This window comes from Schistocerca nitens, chromosome 1 (assembly GCF_023898315.1).
Source record: "Schistocerca nitens isolate TAMUIC-IGC-003100 chromosome 1, iqSchNite1.1, whole genome shotgun sequence".
In the NCBI taxonomy this organism is placed as follows: domain Eukaryota; kingdom Metazoa; phylum Arthropoda; class Insecta; order Orthoptera; family Acrididae; genus Schistocerca; species Schistocerca nitens.
In genome coordinates this window covers 63,059,905-63,074,946 of record NC_064614.1, presented here as the reverse complement: position 1 = coordinate 63,074,946, position 15,042 = coordinate 63,059,905, and the positions used below count along the sequence as shown (strand labels likewise).

Here is a 15,042-nt window from a genome sequence, read left to right as displayed (position 1 = left end):
TTTGTCAAATGTGCGATCCGTCACACGATGAAACATTAATGAGGAAATGGATAAAGATGAAGACTAGAGTATGAATACTGCAGTGTCAGTTGCGCAATAAAAAAAAAGGCAATAATTCGAACTGCATAAAATTTGGTTATGGAGGATACAGTGTGTGTGTGTGTGTGTGTGTGTGTGTGTGTGTGTGTGTGTGTGTGAGAGAGAGAGAGAGAGAGATGATTTTCAAAAGCATGGTAGGGGGGGGGGGGGGGGATTGAATATAGAGCTTTCAAGCCATATGCAGAAGGATATCAGCTGGATAAAATCAGTTTTGTACCACGAACAGTAGCGACATCTGACCAGCTTGCAATACAAACATTTTGTGGCTAATGTACGGCAGTTCGGTTTGAACAGTAGTGCTGCTGAGAAGAAGCCTCTAGTGTATACTATTACTGATGTATGTGACAATGCTGTTGCTGATTTTGTGTTTAACATTTGACGTTGGCACTATGGCCCCAATATATTAGGACAGATTTTTATAAAACAGAGGCCTCATCATATTTGAAGCGCATGGACTATTTTAAGCTGTAGACAATGTGCTAGTTTTATTTGTGTTTTTTCCCATATATTGCTGCAGATGTGAAGAGTGCCATTGCCGACCGAAACCGCTAGTTTGAAGACCTACAAGTTTGTGATGATAAACGTGAAATACAAGAAATTTATTCTACTTAGTAATAAGTTCATGTAACACGAAAAAACACCATACAATCCGAAGAAAATATCTTCGAACATGTGGACATTATGTTCAGCAATTAACCGAGCGAGGTGGCGCAGTGGTTAGCACACAGGACTCCCATTCGGGAGGACGACGGTTCAATCCCGCGTCCGACCATCCTGATTCAGGTTTTCCGTGATTTCCCTAAATCGCTCCAGGCAAATGGCGGGATGGTTCCTTTCAAAGGGCACGGCCGACTTCCTTCCCCATCCTTCCCTAATTCGATGAGACCGATGACCTCACTGTCTGGTCTCCTCCCCCTAAAACAACCCAACCCTGTTCAGCAATTACATTTCTGTTTGTTCAATAACCAGCTGCACAAAAATTTTGTTCAGGTATTATCATTCACTTGACCACAGCAGTATGCTTCATACATCTTAGTTTTGATGATCGCAAATAATTATAACCTTCTCAAGTAGGGCTCTAGCTGCCTGAAACCGATACAAGAATAAATTTTTTGTGCAAGTGGTTGTTGATTATTTCAACGAACATTATAAAGCGACAAAAGTAAAGCGAGAGAATGAATAAAGTAACTGCAGCGACCAAGCTTCGGGTCGAAATATTATGAAGATGTGAAATACGAGCTACACGGAACAGCTTTCGCGCTAAGCACTATGGTTGTACCACGACAAATATTACGGACAGCGAGAGAGGCGCAACTTTCGCGACTGGAAGGAGGCCGTCGCTTCCAGAAGAGCGCAGCAACAATTTGGCGCGGTTGTTGGGTAGGAGTGCGCGCCGTTAATACGCCGTCCTCGGACTCGGCCCCGGAATCCGTGTAAGCTGGCGATTTGTATTCAGCGGCAACGAGCGCTCGCATTGGCGAGATCCGCCCGCAGCACGGAAGGCCGTTTTTACGGTGGCCATAAGCGGCCCCAGAAACTGTTCTGCCGCCATCCGCCGGCCTTGGGCCCGCGTTTACTCGATAACTGGAGGCGAAACTTTCCCTCCGCAGCCTCCTCTTGTCGACAAATGTCCCGATATTCCACGCCAGCCGGGCAGCGCGCCAGCAGCAAGGACGCGCCAGTAATCCCATCCGTTATTAATCGCTCCGCTTATTACGCGCGCGACACAACACGTCGGTTGTACGGTTAATCTCGTCACGGTGAGACAGTAGTCCGCCGCCACTTTCATTACACACCGATGACGCGCTCCAATTAGTCGCTGTAGAGGCTAAACTTAGAAGTGATTAACTGCACTCATTTCATCAAGAGCGCCAAGGAGCAGCGTCCACGACTGTTTCAAACGGTCCGTGTCGAAGTGGTGACACAACTGGTTTGTAAACCGCCAGGTTTGTGATCGAGCGGGACGGAACTGCGCAATAGACGAAGACAGAGGCTGCAAAGTCGACAGTCACATACCATAGCCGACACCATCTCTGGAACGCACTATATCTTTCAGTTCTTTGTTACTTCTTTAAAATATACAAAACGAAAATACACTCGGCGTACAGGGCGAGATGGCGCAGTGGTTAGCACACTGGACTCGCATTCGGGACGACGACGGCTCAAACCCGCGTCCGGTCATCGTGATTTAGCTTTGCCGTAATTCCCTAAATTGCTTCAGGCAAAAAGGAGAGTGGAAGACCGATTTCCTTCCCTTTCCTTCCCTCGTCCAATGGGACCGCTGACCTCGCTGTTTGGTCCCCTTCCCAACATCAACCAACCAACTTACCAAACTCAGCGTGGATATCAACCACAGATACAGATGGATTCAAGATATATTAAACCACAAGACTACTTGAACCGTACAACTATGGCTCCACACTAGAATGCTGCTGTGTTTCAGAACTGAAAGGAGTATGTGAATGTTAAGAATTGCTACAGAATTAGGATTATATCAAAGCACATTACTTCAAGAAATGGCCGAGACTGCGTAAGTCGTCCTCAAACAGAACTCAATTTAACTACGGTGTTATGCTGAAAGTCTAAAGAACCATTGCAATGTCAAGGCATCCCCTTCGGCACGGAAACAGAGCTGCTAGGAAATAACACGAAATAATACTTCCATTTACAGTCTTGCTTGATAGAAATTGGACGATCTCCCACCTTGTCACTGTGAGCGTAAAGCCTGAGTTGAAGCTAAAATGGTAGGTATTTCTATTTTGTTAGTATGTTTGGAAATGTTATTGTCTGCTGTCGAATAAGAGTACCTGCCCTAGGTCGGTCAATCCAATACAATGTGACACATGAAATAAACACGAAAATAGAACAATGAGTGTAAGGCACGTCAAAATGGCAACAGAGATGCCAAAGTAATCCACAGCATTATCGTCTTCCTTAACAAAGTTTACACAACGTGCCACATCCGAAATAGTTTCTTCGATTTTTAGGGAACACCTTACTCCGATATGGCACATGTCCATAAGAAATGCCGGTTTCCAGTCACTATGTTTATAGTTCGTCCAAAAATGCTCCGACACATTTTATTACTAGCGTGCAAGCGACGTCAGCGCATTAACTATACTGCCAGTTTCACTGAACAACAGTTATGGCCGGCCGGTGTGGTCGTGCGGTTAAAGGCGCTTCAGTCTGGAACCGCGTGACCGCTACGGTCGCAGGTTCGAATCCTGCCTCGGGCATGGATGTGTGTGATGTCCTTAGGTTAGTTAGGTTTAATTAGTTCTAAGTTCTAGGCGACTGATGACCTCAGAAGTTAAGTCGCATAGTGCTCAGAGCCATTTTTGAACAGTTATGCATTTGACCAGACAGTTGTGAGGAGGCAGTGTTAGGTAGTGGACGTGCGGGTGTCCGGACATTTGCCACACCGGACATTTGCCACGGTTTTACCTGCTCCGAAAGGTCGGGTCCCTTGTCCCCCCCCCCCTCCTCCCCCCTCCTCTTCCTCCTCCTCCTCCTCCTCACCCGGCCGCCCAGTTTGCTTTCGAAGTTCTGAACGTGACATCAGTATGGAAGATATTACAACAAACAAGGGCAGGCCTCCTGCTCATTACAAAGGTTACGCGTATTTTAAACAGAGGGAATCTAAAGAAGGTGTTACATGGATGTGTTTACCCCGAAAAGCGGATCATTGCACGGGAAAGCTGCTTTCGAGGAACGCAGAAGTGTTGAGCGTATTAGAACATCTCTGTGGACCACCTGACGATGCAGCTCTGAAAGTGAGAAAGCAAGTGGAAAGGGCGGAGAGAAGGTCTCGAGAAGAAACTACACAGTTATCGGAGATATACGCGGATGAAATGGGAAATCTACATAATACAGTTTGTGACTTTGTTACAGTGATGCCTAATTCAGAATCTATGAAGAGAACCATGCGTCGTCGACGGAGTCAAGAGCGGGGGAACCAACAACACCCTAAGAACTCTTATGAAATTGATCTTCATGAAGATCTATTAAAAATGGGTGATGGCAGTAGTTTTCTTCTGGAAGACGATCGATTAGAGGCGAGAATAATGATTTTTAGTGGAAGCAAAAGAAAAGAAATTTTAAAAACATGTTCCCATTTTTTTATGGATGTAACATTTAAGAGATGCAGCAAGCAGTTTGTACAGACCTTTACCATACACGTAGACTTAGGAGGCCCGATTAAAGAAACAAACATTCTTCCTATTGTATTTGCACTGCTTCCTAATAAGAAGAAAGACACATACGTTCGTCTGTTTCGTCTGATAAAACAGGCAGTGTCTGAGTGGTGTCCTAAACAAGTAAAGGTGGACTTTGAGGCAGCTGCGATATCGACCATTCGTCAAGTTTTTCCCACAACTGAAATATATGGATTCTATTTCCATATGAAGAAGAGTTTATGGAGAAGAATTAAAGTTCTCGGTCTAACTGAGGAGTACCGCTATAACGAGGATTTAAGACTTCACGTCAGCGTGTGTGCAGCGCTGGCAGTTGTAAAACCGGAGGACGTAAGCAATGGATGGATTGAGATTCATGCAGAAGCTCCTGATAACGGAGGGTTCTCTCATTTTCTTGACTACTCTGTGGATAACTGGCTATAGAATGAGGATATCGCAATAGAAATGTGGGACTGTTACGGAAAAAGGCACCGAACGACGAATGCTGTTGAAGGGTGGCAAAACAAATAAATAGTATTATTGGAACCCTCACCCTAGAATCAACTATTTGGTGGAGTGCTTGAAAAAGGAAGCAGAGCTCACAAACTGCATGTACATGAAATTGGAAATGGATCTTGAAGGTAAGAAGAGGAAGAAGTAGTACTTGGAGCTGGACGATCGAGAGAATCGTAAAGAATTATGAAGAGACTGGCAACATTAGGCCTTGCTTGAAAGCCATTGCCGATATTCAGAAACTGGACTAAAATACGTTAAAAATGTATTAAAAGCTATGAAGACCACTGAGTCCTCGCAGATTACTAAGATAAAATTATTAAAACATTGAAGCAGCATTATCGGAGCTAATATTAAGTTGTAATTGTAAATAGAGTGTACATTAGTTCAGCGTGTTTAGGCTGATTTTACACACGCCAGAATGGTAGATGGTCATTTATCATTTTCACGGTCCAAAGCCTGTGCAAAGTGTGATGCGAATCAGCCTTTAATGTAAAAATTAAAAAGTGTTTCAAGCCTCACAGAAGTATCCCTATTGTTGTCACGTTAAGATAACTTTTTTCTACCTTCCAATATTATGGCCATACTATTAAATAATTGTGAGTTCTAAAATAATTTTCTGAAGCGTCAGAATCGCAACTATCACCTAAAATATCATGGTTTGTTAAACTGATAGTATACGCTTTTGTGAAAGAAAATGGGAACTTAACCTTTGAATTGCACCTAAAATTACATCCCAAAACTGATCTGATCCTAAGGTTGACAATTTTGGCACCTCAAATATTGTTTATTTAAGTTTAGCTGCAAACATTTATAGTAGATGTAAATCTACTTAAGTACATTTGAATATAGTCCTTTAAAAATTAAAATTTCTTGCTAAATTGTTGATTATCTTTAAACAGGTCAGAAAAGTAAGGAGCTTACTACTGAAAATTGTTACTAAAGAACATCAGAATCAAATTTACTTTTCTTATACATTACAGACTTTTTGAAAAGATATTTGAGCATTTCCTCTGTCACTGACAGTGTAATTTCAGTTGCTTTGCAACACCAGGGATATCTACTCCTAAATTATGTTTCCAGCTGTTCTCATTTCGAATTCTGGAATATATACTTCGTCTTCTTTGGTGAAGGAATTTCGGAAAATGCATTTACTAACTCCACTTTAGTGGCACTGTCTACAGTAACATTACCATCGCTGTCGCGCAGTAAAGCTACTTACTGAGACTTTCCGCTGGTTTACTTAACATGGGACCAGTATCTCTTTGGATTTTCCGCCACATTTCTAGAGCGAGTTTCGTTGTGGAAGCTATTAAATGCATCTCGCATTGAAATCCGCACCAAATTTCGAGCCTCAGTAAATCTTCACCAATCTTGGAGATTTTGCGTTCGTCTAAATTATACGTGCCTTTTGCGGTGCTCCTGCAACAGATTTCTGTCGTGTTTTGTGTACCACGTGGGATCAGTTCCGTCTCTTATTAATTTATTTGGTGTGAATATCTCGAGTGCTGTTGATACTATTTCTTTGAACTTAAGCCACATATGGTCTTAATTTACATAGTTTGGAAAGATTGGAGACTACCTCTTGGAAAGACGTCACCCGAATGTTTAGCTGCTTTTGTAAATAGATATATTTCGCGTTTAGTTTTGGTGAACTTTTTTGTTACGGAAGTGAGCCTCGCTACGACTGCGTGTTCACTAATTCCTGTATCCGTCGTGATGCTCAGGATTATTTGTGGCTAAGAGTTCAGGTGTGTTTTCGTAATCATTTACAAATTGTTCAAATGGCTCTGCGCACTATGTGACTTAACATCTGTGGTCATCAGTCCCCTAGAACTTAGTACTACTTAAACCTAACTAACCTAAGGACATCACACACATCCATGCCCGAGGCAGGATTCGAACCTGCGACCGTAGCAGTCGCGCGGTTCCGGACTGAGCGCCTAGAACCGCGAGACCAGCGCCGCCGGCGTAACCATTTACAATTTGAATGGCCTCGTCAACTAATTGTTAAAAATAATTTTTATAAAAAGCATTTAGAACAATTATGGAAGTTGTTTTCCATTTACAATAGGGTATGAAAATGTATTTTTGTCGGTCCGCAGCTCGTGGTCGTGCGGTAGCGTTCTCGCTTCCCGCGCCCGGGTTCCCGGGTTCGATTCCCGGCGGGGTCAGGGATTTTCTCTGCCTCGTGATGACTGGGTGTTGTGTGATGCCCCTAGGTTAGTTAGGTTTAAGTAGTTCTAAGTTCTAGGGGACTGATGACCATAGATGTTAAGTCCCATAGTGCTCAGAGCCATTTTGTATTTTTGTCAACATGCGGAAGGTAGATTGAAGTAACTGTCAACTATAATTGTATGAGTAGGGTACCTATTTGTGATGAGACTCAAGGTTTCCTTTCTTTGAACTGGTCAGCAAATGTTTCATGTGAGACAGTGGGTCGGTAAAAGGAGCCAGTTATTAATTTATTCCGGTTGTCGAATATAACCTCTGCCCATACTAAGTCACAGGAACTACCTGCTTCAAAATCGATTGTGAGCTTACATTATTTTTCCTTAAGTTGTCCTTCTTGTTTCTGTTGTAGTGCAGATAATTACAATTACGGCTTTTCCCTCCAGAACCTAAGATGCTTTCTCTGTGACCCTGTGAATACCAGAGCTAAATAAATGTAGAACAACAATATACGTCACAAGCATTCTGTATTACTTCATTTCCTTATTTCTAACATTTTAAAATTGTAAGTCGACTTTAGATGACATGTCAATCATAGATTTTCTTATCTCTATTTAGTGAACGTGTTTTCAGTTACGTTTTGAACATTGTCCCGCTACACTTCATTAACTAATGTTTTTAGAGAGTAAATTAATGTGGAGTACGTCGTTCTTCTTTTCAAACATTCACAAACCCATTTATTCTTTCCCTATTGTCTTTTGGGTATGCAGTTGTACTAATTAAAGTAGGCACAAATGCAGTGATCAGAAAGAAATGATTAGCGTACATTTGCATTCTCGTTTCATTGTGAAAGGAAGCTACCGTATAGACAGAGGAATCTATATTTATACTTGGCAGAACTAATTACATACTAACATAATCGTCGGTATTGCTTTCGTTTCCCAAAAGTTATAAATATTTCGATTTCGGAAAAGAAGCTCTGTATTTGGCCAAGATGTCGAAGAAGAAGGTCCCTTACGTACTGGTTGTATCGAGTAAGATGTGGAGACGGCGGTTTGAAAGCGGACAGAGGTAGTGCGGGGAAGGGCGTCCCTTACCTGAGGGATCGCTACTCAAGCTACCTGGCGAAGGGGCAAGTGTGGCAAATGTCCGGTGTGGCAAATGTCCGGTATTCGGACGTGCGACCCTATTGTGTAAAAGCAGTTGTGTCACTAATCGCAACGGAGATGCATCTCTCAATCAAGTGCTGAAAACATTCTCCAGAATGTTTTCAAGAAGAGGAAATTGCCGGCAAGGATCGTCCCGGACACCTCGACGCACGAACAAAAACAATGACTCGCGGATGCCTGCCCCAACTTTGAAATGGAAAACGTGTCACATTCATTGGAATTCCCAACATTCATGGCCGCGCGGGGTAGCCCCACGATCTATGGCGTCTTGCCGCGGCTCGCGCGGCTCCCCCCCCTCCCCGCCTCACCAACGGGCGGAGGTTCGAGTCCTCCCTCGGGCATGTGTGTGTGTGTGTGTGTGTGTGTGTGTGTGTGTGTGTGTGTTATCCTTAGCGTAAGTTAAAGTTAGATTAAGTAGTGTATAAGCCTAGGGACCGACGACCCCAGCAGTTTGGTCCCATGGGAACTTATCACAAATTTCCAATTTTTCCTACATTCATGCAGTGTGATGCACGGGTTGAGCAACATTTTTCTGACAGTTTCATATGACTGTATGAACGATCTGTGCGTCGTACTTCAGTTAGAAGAAATTAAATAAAATATCTGAAGCACTAAAATCATTTTCTTTCTTTTTTTTTGTATTATCCAGTTTCAGAACTTCTTGAACTATGGATACCAAGATGGAGTGCAAACTGAATGTTTCCAATATGCTATTAGCATCACCAATATTCCTCGTGCATATCTTGAAACGCACACTTCGCGATGGACGGGCACAAATTTGTCTTTGTGTGTGAGTGCCTACGAGTTGAGAGAGAAAACTGTAGTATAATGGAAGTGATTTACTGTATTTGGGGGGATTACTGCCACTATAACGAATACTGCTGAAACGACCACTACTAGGAATAATTACACTAGTAATAATAATAATAATAATAATAATAATAATAATAATAATAATAATAACGTCTGAAAAAGGAAAGAAATAATAATAATAATAATAATAACAATAGTAGTAGTAGTAATCTGAGCTGGTTATTTACATGCTCTGATAGTGTATATTCTGAAACCGAGAGAATAACGTTCACAGCGCAAGGCAGGTGTGACGCGCGTTTTGGCAAAACAATTCATCAGGAACGGAGGGAATAAGCAGGCGGGCTTTCGGCCCGAATGAAAAACACAGAGCCCGGCGGCGGAAAATGCGGCGCGACGCAGTGGCGTGCGGTAATCGCAGCGGCGGATCTCCTTCATGATTATTCATACACGCCGCCGCCGCCCCCGCCTTTCCGCGGCGACAGCTTCATTCCGGTTACGCTCAATATTAGGAGGACGCCAGTTTTAACAGCCAGGCGCTCGGAGACATAACGAGGGGACGCCTAAAAAAAAGCGCTGTCGAGTCGCGTGGATGAGAATAAATGATTGATACGCTGCGCCGCCTCTCGCCCGCCTGCCTGGAAATACAAATACGTGTCGGCGCCAGAAGCGGAGGGAAGCTCCCCGGGCGATGATCCATATGTTATGAAATTTTAAAACCGCAACCGGCAATCGTAAATCCGCGCGCGCCGGGCGCAGTCTGCACGGCAAAGGGAATGGAGGGGAGGTACGATAGAGGGTGGAGGTTACTGGGTGGGGTAGCGGACGGGAGCACGGGGGGAGGAGGGAGAGGGAAAAACTGCGTGCGGCGGATAAAAAGCTGGCGGCGCCGGGTCAGCCGGCCAGCGGGGAAGGGTTGGCACCACTGAATGTGGGGTAATGATTCAATCCGTGACGCTGCCGCCGCTATTGTAATTTACTGCATGAGCAGTTGGATTGTGGGCCAGGCGGGACCCCTGCCCTGCTGCGCCCAAGTACAGTCGGCGGGCGTCAGGGGCGCTCCGAACACCGCCTGGGACACTCCCACACTGCGCTGATGTCAACAGAGCAGCAGTCAAGCGTAAGAGCTGAAGTCAAATATTACGTACAGAACTACAGGCCGATTTTGTTTAAAATAAGTCAACTGTTGCCTCATAACACCCTCTCCCCTTTCCCACTGTTGTGACCAACTATCAAGTAAAGAGACCACCACCACCACCACCGATATTTTACAAATAGCCACCAAGATAGACTTTTTCGAGAATGGCAAAAGATGGTAGAATGACCCTATCGATCCTCAGGTGCTCAGCTGACGTAGGCTATGAATGGACATGGACACGAGATGGGATACGGCCTCTTCAAATCAACCATCTGGCAGTCATTGAAGACTACGTAAATCTTCAGCCAGATGCCAGATGTAAATTGAACCACCTTCTTCCACCTCTTGAAAATCACCTAATGGTTACGTCCCCTGTTACACATCACTGGTGAACTTGGCTTACTCTTTCAAGTTTAACACGAACAAGAAATTACACAAGTAGACAAATTGTTTTCGCATAAATGAATATCACTTAACAGCTGCAGAATTAAAACCCGAATCAGAATATTTCAACTGAATCACAGCCGTTGTAACAAATCACAAATTTAGGCGAGTCTTGTGGGAAAAGGACAGTACGAATAGTTTAAAGGTAAAAAAAATTTGAAACGAATCATGGCTCATATCCGGACACCTACTTTCACGGGTAATTGTGATTGTGAAGGATGGCAAGTGGTAGCTGTCAGTCGTTCTCAAATAGGCAGGGATCCAGGTTCAAATTACAACCTGGCACACCCTTTTAAATTGACAATGATGTACATCGCAATATCTACTCCGCTGAAGAGTGAAACACTCATGTTTGACATTTTCATATATTAGTTCGTTTTCCTGCAATTGTGCTCTGTTATCTGGAGTAGATCATCTGCGTAGAATTGGGTAACATACTCCTTCACAGAAAGAGGATTCATTTCTTTGTCGGAATTCAGAACGGTTTTTAGCCTGACCACATCGTTTCCTGAAGCTGTTTCCTTATAAGATACGAACCGAAATAATCATACATTTTTTTACTACAGTGATTGAGAGACTTATCTCTTAAGTGGCAAAACTGCAAAGCAGATCACAATGAACTCAGCATTATGTTGATACTACGAAAGTTAAATAAGTTAAATGTGGAACACTTCGTCGGTAGAAACGATATTCGTTCTTGTGTTCCAATTTCAACACAATTATGTACCAGCAAAGTGTTTACCCACAGTAGTACCGACATCTCACATGCAACCATTATCAAACACTGAAATGTAATAAGCCTAAAGCGTTGTCAGAGTAGCTCTGGAACCTGTGCTGGTCATTTTAAAAACACACACACACACACACACACACACACACACACACACACACACACGAGGGGGAGAGAGATCTGACATTTTATGGTTACGAATTTTTTCCGTTTTCCCTTCATTTTTGCTCCGAACCATCGTATTAGCAAATGAACGTGAATAATAAGTTACAATAATTTGTTTTGAACGACGTTAAGGTGAACATCACTCACAGGTTAGGGGTTAGCGATGTCCCACTGACCGACTGCTACCTACAGGACAGTAAGAGGAGCGACTTATCGCCAGTAGATGAATCATGATGATGCCGCTGCTTTATTATTCAAGAAGCTCCCAATCTGGCCTCACAAGGGCTGAGTGGATCCCGTACCAGATCTCCCTATCTCAGAAAAATATCCTGGGAGGTAGCGGTAATCGAACCCGGGTCCTTCCGCAGCGACGGTTTGCACACGGGGTTTCAGTTATTTAATCACTAAGATATAACTACGATAATATTTTGTTGTAAAATATATCACAGCATTAAGGAAACTGACTTCTACCTTAACATTTCCAGTTACCAGTATTTCTACCTCAATTTACAAGTATAACGCAACGGGCGTTCAATAAGTAATGCAACTCTTTTTTTCTGAAAGCAGGTTGGTTTTATTCAGGACTCCAGTAGACCGTCTTATTCCCTACACTTTTGGCTACAAAACCGTGCCTCTGTTCAATGCGACGGCCTTACACCACTATACTGGGACAACCTGTAGGCCCGAAATGGTACCTCCCTAATGTATTCTGTTAGGTGGCGAGGAACCTAGCGGACATCCATCTTTGAGAACCCCAACTGATGGACGACTGTGTCCACACTAACCTGTTTTGCTGCGAGGTGTTTGTGATCCGTGAATCACCTCTAATGAGAGTGTCCGCACGTTCCAACATGGCAGGAGTCACAGCTGTGTGCAGCCGGCAGGCATGCGAGAGATGGGACAGGCCGGTGCGACCTTGTTGTCTCCTCCAACGACTCACCGTGCTTTTGTTCACTGCCAGATCTACGCAGACATTCTGTACGCGCCTACTAATATCTGCGATGCTCTGGTTTTCCGCCAAAAGAAACTCACGTTACTGTTCTCTGCCTGGAGCTCACCTCCGTCACACACGCCACTTTGAAGGCTCCGTTACAGACATCAGTTTAAAGACTACGTACAGCGCCACAAGCAGGAATGATCCACGACGTCTCATAACAAATTCCGCAGTTTTTCAACCGAAACAGGCCAAGAAAAAAAGGGTTGCATTCATTACTGAATTCCACTCATAATAAATTTTCAGTTCGGAACACGTTAAGTGCACGTGGACTGCTACAGAATACAAGTAACTTCTAGTGTGGCCGTAATTCCTGCCATAGCCACCACAAAGAGGACAGTATTTATTTCTGCAGGAAGAAAGCTACTGGACAATGTCACCAGTTGGTTTGGACACAGAGAGAGAGAGAGAGAGAGATGTACAGCCCGAAGAGAACGATCGGCGAACGGCGCGTGTACACCTTGGTACGACTACTGGCTGGACGTCTTGTACGTGGCGCTTGAACGCAGTGGATGGGCCCGAGGACTCTGCGGCGACTGTACCGAGCGGCCGCGGCCGCACACAGAGAGGAGAGGGCCAATATGTAAATAAGAGCCGGCCACGTGCGCCGCTGAGTCAGGCGCCTAATCACCGCGCCAGAATGCCGCTCCACGCGCCCGCCGCCCTGCCCTGCTCTGCCCTCGCGACCGTTTTTCGCCCTCGCACTTGCCGTTTCAGGGCTTCATCCGGTTTTACGGCCCGTCGGCAATGCTCTCGGCGAACAGCTGCCTCGCCACTGGGCCCCAGCCAGTTTCAAAACCACAACTTGCCGCTTTGTCTCCTGCGAGCTGTATATGTTTTCTTCGTGCTATTCTAATCTCTCCTTCAACTCTTAAATTATTGTTACCATGCATGCCCCACTTGCAGTGAAGTACTTTAAATATAGTGAGCTTGTGTGGAGACTACAACAGTAACATACATAGAAAACGGCGCAAGAAACTAAGAAAAAGTTAAGGAGTTTAACGTTACGTCGACGTTATTAGAGATTCAGCTGAATTTCGTATTGGATAAGCACAGCGAAAAAAAGTAAATCGAAGAAAGACGAAAGTAATGAGAAGTAGCAGAAATGAGAGAACAGAGAAATTTGACATCGGTATTGGTGATCAAGAAGTAGACGAAGTTGAGGAATTCTGCCACCTAGGCAGCAAAATAACCCATGACGGACGGAGCAAGGAGGGCAAAAAATAGCAGACTAGCATTGGCAAAAAGGGCACTGCTCGCCAAGAGAGGTCTTCTGGTATAAAATGTCGGCATTAAGCATTTGAGATGTGGTGCTATAGGAGACTGTTGAGAGTTAGGTGGAATGATAAGGTAAGGAACGATTCTACGAAGAATCAACAAGGAAAGGAGTACAAGTATATGAGAAGTACCGACAAGAGAAGGAACAGTATGTCAGGACATCTGTTAGAACATCAGGGAATAATTTCCATGGTACTAGAGGGAGCTGTAGAGGGCTAAAATTGTACACGGAGACAGGGACTGGAATATATCCAGTAAATAATTGAGGACGTAACTAGTAGACTTTTCCGGCGTGTTAGTATATCAAATTCTTGTCGGGTCAAACTGTCATCTGAGCACAATATTTCAGCGGTCCATCATCAGGTGAGATAAAGCTACGCTGCTATCGCCGATAACTGATTCCACTCGCAAATGACTGCACATTTATATGCATCGGAAGTACAACAGCGCATGCGCTAGATACAGTGCGCACGCGCTCAATCATTTATGCTGTCCCCTGGCGCAAAAAGAGTTGCAGCGCCTCCGGTGGTGAACACTGTTTTGAGAGAGAGAGAGAGAGAGAGAGAGAGAGAGAGAGAGAGAGAACTGTTGAGGTCTGGTTAAATGATTTACTCGTGTCTTTGTCGACAGGAATCACGATTGCCCGATAGAGGTACAAAGTCAAGTCTTCTCTAATAGGACTCCAATGTCACTGATTCGATTGGATGATGATGATGATGAAGTTTGGTTTGTGGGGCGCTTAACTGCGCGGTTATCAGCGCCCGTACAAATTCCCAACTTTTGCTCAGTCCAAACACGACACTTTCATGAATTACGATGAAATGATGAGAACAACACAAACACCCAGTCATCTCGAGGCAGGTGAAAATCCCTGACCCAACCGGGAATCGAACCCGGGACCCCGTGCTCGGGAAGCGAGAACGCGACCGCGAGTGATTCGACTGGAATAAACAGGAATAGCGATATCGCCACATGCTGTGTGAAAACCAGAGGATTATATACGGAAAACCGAACTCCTCTCGATTTCTCTGATACAATGACATGAGCATCCGCTTTTCAGGACAAGCATGACTAATATGCTCTACACTTCTCCAGTTTCACGAAGCATCAGTACTGTTCTCTACGTACAGTACACTCCCTTTTTTGTTTTGGAATAATGTAAACATTTTTAAGTGTTAAAACAGACAAAGATGTGTAAGTGATACATGGACATTTCTTTACGTTTCGTACACGTGTAATTACCTCCCAGCTTCACTTCAGTGTTCCGTTTCAGTTCTTTTCTACGACCATTGTTTTTGCGCTGACTCTGTACAGGACGTGTCGGAAACAGCGGCAAGCACCTCGTAGACACCCGTTCT

General features: G+C 44.2%; 1 protein-coding gene across 4 annotated transcripts in view; it reads right to left on the bottom strand.

Moving 5' to 3' along the window:
* Positions 1–15,042, bottom strand: part of LOC126241267 (fibrosin-1-like protein) — a 739,110-nt gene that overhangs the window by 519,411 nt on the left and 204,657 nt on the right. The gene's annotated exons all lie outside the window — the stretch shown is intronic.